The sequence below is a fragment of the Caretta caretta genome, chromosome 7 (assembly GCF_965140235.1).
Source record: "Caretta caretta isolate rCarCar2 chromosome 7, rCarCar1.hap1, whole genome shotgun sequence".
In the NCBI taxonomy this organism is placed as follows: Eukaryota; Metazoa; Chordata; order Testudines; family Cheloniidae; genus Caretta; species Caretta caretta.
The window spans coordinates 46,460,893-46,469,234 of record NC_134212.1 but is presented as its reverse complement, the minus strand read 5'-3'; the positions used below and the strand labels follow the sequence as shown (position 1 = coordinate 46,469,234).

The 8,342-nt window shown below is 47.3% G+C and overlaps 1 protein-coding gene across 2 annotated transcripts in view; it reads left to right on the top strand.

Annotated features, from left to right (window-relative positions):
* Window positions 1-672: 672 nt before the first annotated feature.
* The window catches only part of DCAF1 (DDB1 and CUL4 associated factor 1), a 104,088-nt gene continuing 96,418 nt past the window's right edge, over window positions 673-8,342 (top strand). The window contains exon 1 of one of the 2 annotated variants that reach the window (XM_048858132.2): window positions 673-812. The gene's annotated coding sequence lies outside the window, so the exon portion shown is untranslated. The remainder of the gene's footprint in view (window positions 813-8,342) is intronic. The other variant, XM_048858133.2, reaches the window with a different exon arrangement.

The following is an 8,342-nucleotide window of genomic DNA, read 5'->3' as shown; positions in this document are numbered from 1 at the left end:
GTCAAAAAACCAAACCAACTCCCCTGCAGCTGCAGTACTGGTTGTAGAACTCCTTCTGGCCTTTGGGCTGCACATAGATCTCCGGGGGGGTGAAGGGGAAAGGGAAGAGTGATGATGGGGCGGGGGAGGCTGGGGGGAGGTTGGCCTTATTGAATTCTGGGAGGCTGTTCCACATGGCTTGGGTCACTGAGGGGTGGGATGCAGGGATTTATCAGAATATACTGTAGGGTATCTGTTAGCTCTCCTGTCCTGGCTTGGAATCCTGCCTTACTCCTTCCCATGCTGAACCTGCCTAGCCTCTGTGCAGGGGTGCAGTTTTACAAGTGCAGGACTTTGCCTGGTGGGTGGATTTGGCTGGGCACTGGAGGCAGAGGGGCTGGGATGCTAGTGCGGAGGGGGCACGGTGGGGACTGTGTACATGGTGGGCAGGGGCCTAGGATGGGCACAGAAGGAGGAGGCCGCTGCCACATTCGTTGGGAACTGGGGTGGTATGGGGCAGTAACTCCTGTCCCCCCACCCTGAAAACGACGAATAGAGCCTACAGCCACGCGGAGAACTACAACTCCCAGCCTCCCTTGGGCCTCCTCCCGCCCATGGAGCAGAGACGCCTGCGCGCTGGAGTCGTTTGATCTCGAACTATGTTTCCCTAGAGGCTGAGCGCGAGCTTCTTCCCTTCGCGCGCCGTGAGGGCGCTGCAGCGCGGTGACGCGGAAAGTGTGTGCCCGCCATAGCAATCGCCGCCGCCGCGGTGTGTGCGGGGCCGAGCGCAGGGGCCGGGAGCAGCGGCGGGGAGCCAGCGGGGCATCGGGCAGGTACCGGGGGGAGCGGGCACAGCGTGGCCCCCGGCGCGGCCCCACAGGCCGCTCCTTTGCCCAGTCCCCGGCGCCGGGGGCATTCACCTCAGCCACCGGCCGGGGGGGCTCGGCTTCCCCCTCCCGCCTCGCACGGGGTCGCCCCCAATCAGTCCCTTCCGCCGCCGCCGCGGGCTTCCCTGATTTCGCTCCCCCACCACCGGGGCGGCGGCGGCGGCTTCCACAGACACACGGGTGTGTGGGGTGGGGTCTCACTTCCCGCCCCTGCCCCGCGCCGCCGCTCTCGCCCGTGTGTCAGGCTTCGCCTCACCAGGGTCACTGCCCCTCCCCCTAGTCAGGTGGGGGCTTCCCCTCTCCCACTTGTAGGGGGCTACAGCCTTCCCCCGCCCCCATCACCCACCCACCCACGGGGTGGAGCAGGTGTTATTTCTCTCGCCAGTCCCTACGAGGGGGCGGGGGGTGCTTCATCTCAGCCTCTGGCCAGGGTGATTCTCTGCCGACTGCTAGTGGAGTTTCAGCTCCCCCCATGCACTTAGCCTATCCATCTGCTGGGAGGGAGGTGTTTCCCCGCCCCATGTGTCTCCCCGCCTGCTGTTGTGGGGGGCCTTGCTTTCCCCTGCACCCCTTTTGCCGAGGTGTCCTCATGTCTCACCCCTTCTTGTGCCTGTTAATGGGGTGTGTGGTAGTGCCCCACGTATCCCTGAAGCACTTGCCCTCACCTAATACTTCATCTTCTCCCCACCTGCTTTGGGTGGGGATGTGAATGCCAGCCCCGGCAAAGGGGAGACTCACCTTCTCCAACCACGTTCTTCCCCTCGCTATCTGATGGGTGTGCGGAACTGATTAAGTATTATGCCTCTCTCTTTGCAGAAAGTATAGTTGTGTTTTGTAGTGGGCATTGGAGCATCTAAGTCCTGGTCTGCACAGTTTCTGTATCAATTTTAACTATTTCAGTTAAGGGTATGATTTTTGTACCAAAATAGTTAAATCAGTACAAGTGTGGACTCAGTTGTACCAGTATAAAAGATGTCTACTGATTTAGCTTATTCCTCTTCCCATATGGGAGTAAGCTGTACTGGTATAAGTGTATCCACTCATATAAGTATATTGCACACTCTCTCTGTGTGTACTGCTCTAATTGTACAGGCATAGTTAAAGCAGTATAACTTTTAGTTGTAGAGAAGTCCTGAATAGTTCTTTTCAGTTATGTATGTAGGAATTTATTTGGAAATCTATGGCCTGAGAAATGGGACAGCTGAAACTGGAGCTTGGCCTTTTCATTGTGCTTTTTTTTTCTTCTGGGTTTTAAAAAGTTTTGTCATGATTTGGTAACAACTATTTTGAGTTTTATTTCCTAGAAACTTAAATCTAGACAACTGAATGATTTAATATTTTAGGCGGGCCTTACAAAATCTTCCTTGTGTGAGTGAGTAAACATTCCTTTTGTTGACAGGCAAGTAAAATATTGATAGTTTTTAAAAAATAATTATTGAATGTTTGCAGTAAGTGCAGGTAAATAGAGTTTTGTCTAGTTGGAGTTGAACTGGAAATAATTGGTGGTGCTCTTTAAGCTCCGCCCACTTATCCCACCACAATGTAATTTAATTCACAGTAAATTGTGCAGCTTCATAAGATTTTCTTCCTTTCTTATATACTTTCGCCAGCAGTAAAATAGTTAGCTTGTGTTGATGTTTACATCATCATCATTAGGCTTCAGTGTTAACCCCCTCTAATATGAGTGGGATAGTTCACAGCTTTTGGAGCTGTTTCAAGCTCTGTGCAAGCTCAGGCAGATGTAACTGATCTGTTTACCTTGGACTCACTGTTTGAAATATATCTTCTGAACCATTAGAGGTAAAGGCCTATTTTAAAAAACCCCAAAATTATGATTTGAAGCACACAACATCTAGGAAAAAAAACATATAGGTATGCTGATCTATTGCCAAATTCCCAATATGAACCCTATGTGTGGGCTGGTTTTCATGATAGTTTGGTAATGCTGCTTTAGGCTTCGGCTACAGTGAGACTTTGAGAACAGTTCTAAACACAATTGTTTAAACTAGATTAGAGTGCAATTGTTGTAATGTGGTATGGCCCTATCCATGCTGGATGAACACAGATCTTGTTGTAAGCTCATTTGTCTATTTCAGAATTTAAATATTTATGGTTCTGCTACAGGTTCAATACAAATGATTATGTAAACTTTTTATTTTAAATCGTAACTTCTTTAAAATTTGTTTCTAGTTTTCCACTTCCCATTTTATAATTTTCAGTTACCAAAATAATGTTTTGTACTTGTTTCCTGATGTTAGTAGAATTTCAGATTGTACACAATTTTTTTTCTAAGAAGTTTCACATTTACAATGGTTATCTATGCTGAAAACAACCAATTGAGTGCTTCATTATCATCCTTACTGTGAGAACAACACAAAACTGATAAGCAAATGTCCTGCACTGTTCTTGCAGCCAGTGACATCTTCCAGTATATTGAAATTCCACAGGTCAAAAAAGTTGAACTATTTTGACCAGACTGTACTTTGTCAGGATTTGCAATTAGAAGTCAGTGGAACTTGTGATCCCAAAGTCCTTTAGGTGCATTGGAAAATCCAAACTTTAGTGCTTAAATATGGGCTTAGGAGCCTAACTTTAGGCTTCAATATTTTGGCCTGTATTCACAATAACTTTGCTAATAAATTGAAAGTCTAAATAACTACTTATTGTTAAAACAGAAGTGATTTTGTTTTGAGGTGACAGATTTTTTTTGCCACTAAGACTTAAAACTTTGGTCGACATGGCAGTGGTGCTCAGGGGTGTGAAAAATCCATACCCGAGTGTTGTAGCTATCCCATACCTGCCTTATGACTTATGTAGATGCAGCTAGGCCAACAGAAGACTGCTTCCATTGACCTAGCTACTACCACTGAGGCGGTGCCACTCGTACAGTGACGGGAAAACTGTTGCAGAGGGCTCCATCTGCACTGTGGATTACACTGTTGTGTCATGGTGTAGATATGATTTAATAGAGAAGTTTTTAATAAAAAACAAAACCAAACCATTTTAGCTTTTAACTTTACCCTTAAATTTAAACACATGAATATCCCTGAAATCAGTTACTGTTCAGGTTTGTAAAGTTACATGCCTATTTAAGTGTGAGCAGAATCAGGGCCATAATTTTCAATATTTTGTGTATAGCAGCTTCATAAAATTCAAATAAGGTACCCTGCCAGGAATGGCATTAAATAAGCTTCATGTATCATTTAGTTCATTATAAATTTGAATCTGTAGTTGCAATAGCACAAGTTTTCAGATTAGTTTCACAAGTCCTCAATCTGATTTAAATATTGATTTAAAAAAAGTGGTTTAAATTAATGATTAAATCACGCAACCCTGTTCTGCCAGTTTCTGGAAAGCAATTTAGGATTGAAATTGTCAACTGGCTTGTTCAAGGGAAAAGATGAGAATTCGGGCTGCTCTAATAAATATCCTCTCATGTAGCCTAGGGGCACTTCTCAACAGTTAGGCCACATCTACACAAGTGATCTTAGAGCAGCATAACTGTACCGAAGCAGCTGCACCGCTTTAAGATCACTCATGAAGCGGCTCTATGCTGATGGGGAGAGAGCTGTCCCATGGACAGAATAAAACCACCTCAATGAGCGGCAGAAGCTCTCCCGCTGACATGGTGATGTGCACACTACCACTTATGCCAGCAATACGTATGTTGCTCAGGGAGGTGGTTTTTTTCACACCCCTGGGTAACATAAGTTTTGCTGGCATTATACTGGCATAAATGGTAGTGTAGATATGACCTTACAATTTACACAGTTTATGATCTTGCCCTTTCTCTTGAACTTTCCCCTTTGATTTAAAACAGAATACTTGAATGAGGTGACCATAGTTCTGGGAGGAATTGGTTTGGGTACTGTGTCTAACAGTGCCATACACGTGCTGTAAAAATGCATGTGCTGGGAATACTGCAGTTAATCCTTTGGAATCCAAGCATTGTGTAAATCTTAGTGCTTATAAGTCTACGCTTAAAACACTACACTAGCTTCAGTGTGGATACTACCTGCTCTGATGGGAGGGATTCTCCTGTTGGTATAGGTAATCCCCCATCTAGAGGTGGTAGCTAGGTCTGCAGAAGAATTCTTCAGTCGACCTATCACTGTCTGCATGGGGACTTAGGTCTGCTTAACTAAGGGCATGGCTACACTTGCAGCTGTAGAGCGCTTTGAGTTAAACCCGCCTTTGGCGCAGTAGGGAAAGCGCTGCAGTCTGTCCACACTGACAGCTGCAAGCACACTGATGTGGCTTACAGTGGCATTGGGAGTGGTGCATTATGGGCAGGTATCCCACAGAGCACCTCTTCCCATTCTGGCTCTGTGGCTTGTGGGAAGGGGGCGAGGGGTGCGGGGCATTCTAATCCTGACCCAACGCCGCATGATGCATCGGTTTGTATCCCAGCAATCCCTGTGCTTCCGTCCACATTTGGCGCCATCTTTCAGCGTTTTTTGTACTGCGCACTCTGTCTTCCCTTTTGGTCTGCGGGAATGGGTAATAGCCACAAGTGTGTCCAAAATCAGGGATGTGCATTTTTCGCACATCTGATTGATGTAATTATGCTGACCTAATTTTCTAGTGTAGACCAGGCCTAAGTCTTTTCTGATGTATAGTACTTGTTCTGTAGGGTGGGAACTTAGAATGTACTTTTTTTTATAACAGTTTTAAAAAGTGGCATGTATTAGATGCTTTGAATAAAGAGTTAAGTTTAAACTTGTGTGCATGTATGCAGATTGAAAAAAATTCAAGAATATACTAGAGTATGGCTAATTCTGGCATTTAAGTCCGCATTATGACTTAACCAGGTAATGATCCAACTTTCTAGGAAAAGTAGGGATTGCTGGTTTTTCACTAGATGTCTTGAGTTATATGACAGTGCTGTATGTCAAGTACAGGCCTGCACAACTCGTAAAGCAGCGAGGGCCATATTACTCCAAAGAAAACAGCTGGGGGCCAAAACCCCCCAGCTCCACCGAAACACCTCTGCCCCGCCGAAACAACCCCCCTCCCAGCACCACCCCGCCCCGCTGAAACAAACCCTCCTTCCCCAGCGCCACCCCGCTGAAACATCTGTGGGCTGAAAGGAAGGTTGGGGTGTGTGTGTGATACTTGATTAAGAATTTTTCAATTAAATCAAATCCATTATGAAGCTCAAGATTTTGTTGAATAAATTCACACACAAGGGAAACACTCATAGTCACACACAAAGAGAAGAGATATCTCACGGCACATGGCACACTAGCAAGGCACTGACGGTGTGTAGAAGCCTGTAAAGGGGTGCATAGGGTGACCAGATCACAGCAGTAAAATAGGACCCACTCCCTCCCTGCTCGGCCCCACCATCACACCCCTATTCAGGGGTCACTGTATTACTGCCCACAGCAGTCAATCAATGCAGTTGTAGATAAATCTCTGCATTATGCATTTTTGTATAACTTTTATATGACTTTGTATTGAACCTTGGTAATATGTTATAGTGGGCCCCTAAGGTAGTATAATTAAGGTAAAAGAAAAATGTCTTTTTGCTAGAAGTAGAATAAGATCTTCCCCCCATTTTGTAATCAGTTGCCCTGTTGAATGAATGAGGTGTGAATGAGGAAGGCGTGGAAGGCAGGCACCTCCAGACAGCTGCAACCCTTGGAAAGGGGATGGGAGCCAGACCAAGGACGATCAAGCTTGTCAAGTGGGCTGACTAGAGAAGAGCAGACATCCTGAGGGCCGTGGGGGGGTTAGAAGCAAGCACCTTCCTTTGGGAACACCCTCTTTGCAGCATTGGGACAACCCCCAGCCCAGAGAAAAGCAGCAAAAAGGACCAACGGACACAGTTGCAGATTTTGAATCTGGGAGACTTGCCCCCCTCCAGCCACTGACTTGCTGCTAGCCTCCCCCCCCCCCAAGTATAAACGCTCATTCAGAGACCCAGTGAGTCACTATATTAATGCACACAGCAGTCAATCACTGCAGTACCAAAAATTAAAATACTGAAAATGGATGCCCCCCTCCGGCCACCAACTCGCCGCTCGCCTCCTCACTCCCTGCTTCAAGTATAAAGCCTTGCTGCTACTGTCTGCTCGCTCGGCTCGTCATCCCCCCACCCTCCCAGCTCGCTTACTCTCCCCCTGCCGCCCACTCGCCTCCTCAGCCCTCCCGCCGCCGGCTCACCTGCTCGCCGCTCGGCTCGTCATCCCTCCCCCACTCTCGCCTCCTCACCCCCCCATTCACCTCCTCAGCCCTGCCAGCTCACCTGCCTGTCTGCTGCTGGCTCGCCTGTTCCCCCCACCGCCAGCTCACCTGTCTGCCCGCCGCTGGCCTCTTACCTTCTGCCGCTGCCCCTGCCGCTGGCTCCCCCTCACTCCCCAGCCTGCCACTGGCCTCTTCACCACCCCGCCCACCCGCTGGCCGGCCAGTCAGCCAGCCAGCCGTTGGCTTTTCCCCCCCCACTCCCCGTGGGCCACTCAGTGAGCCCATCTACTCATGCCCCACAGGCTGCACAGTGAGCCCACGCGGGCCACATGCGGCCCAGGGGCCATATGTTATGCAGGCCTGGTCTAGTAGGTTAGGGTGAATAATGTACATTCTTACTACTTCCAGACTTGAGCTTTGAGTTTGAGCTTGAGCTTTGCTGATCTGTTGCCAGTATTTCTAGAGCAATCTTTTTGCTGTTCCAGCTGGAACTACTGTGGCTGACAGGGAAGGGCTCCAAAATGAAGTGTAAACTGCTCTTCACAGTTATAGTGAATCAATGACATAGGGACTGGGAAGGCCTTGTGGGAGTCACTTAGTGCCTTCGTATCCCCGGAGTACAGTACTGGGGTGGGGATGACTGAAAAGATTGGATGCAATTACAAGCCCAGCACTTTGCATTCCCAGTAGTAAAAAAGATAGTTCTTCTGTGGAAGTAATGGACTGAAATTCTTATTTGTAATGTGCAAAGACTTGAAAATGCATTCATCAGTAGCTAGTGAGGTCAGTGAGTGAGCAGGGAAACTATCAGGAAGGATTGTATATTTACTAAATATCTGGCAAGGCCAGTTAGAGTTGTTTTAGAGGAGAGGGAACTGTCCTAAAGTGGGATCCAGCATTAGAGTCCTGGTGGGAAGTCCAGCCTGTCTTTCCTCTCCGGAGCCAAGAGCTGACTTTCCTAAAAAGGCCACTGTGCCAGGACCCTTTGAGGGGAAGGAGAGTATCTTTTATATCTGCCTCTGGCTAGTATGTATCTGTTATACGCTGAGTCCTGCTGTTCATCTAAATTTTCATGTGTTTGGACCAGATTTCTTTTCTAGTATGTTTCATTTTGTGCAGTCTTAAAAGAGAGCCTCCCTCAAGCGATCTGCATGTTTACATTAAAATCTCCCAGCCTAACTTAATGTGTTGAATGAATGCTCCACATAATAAAAAGGATAAGAAGAAAATTAATACAGTCATTTGAAATGTGGTATGTCCCCTTTTCTTTATGCTTGTTTGGGACAT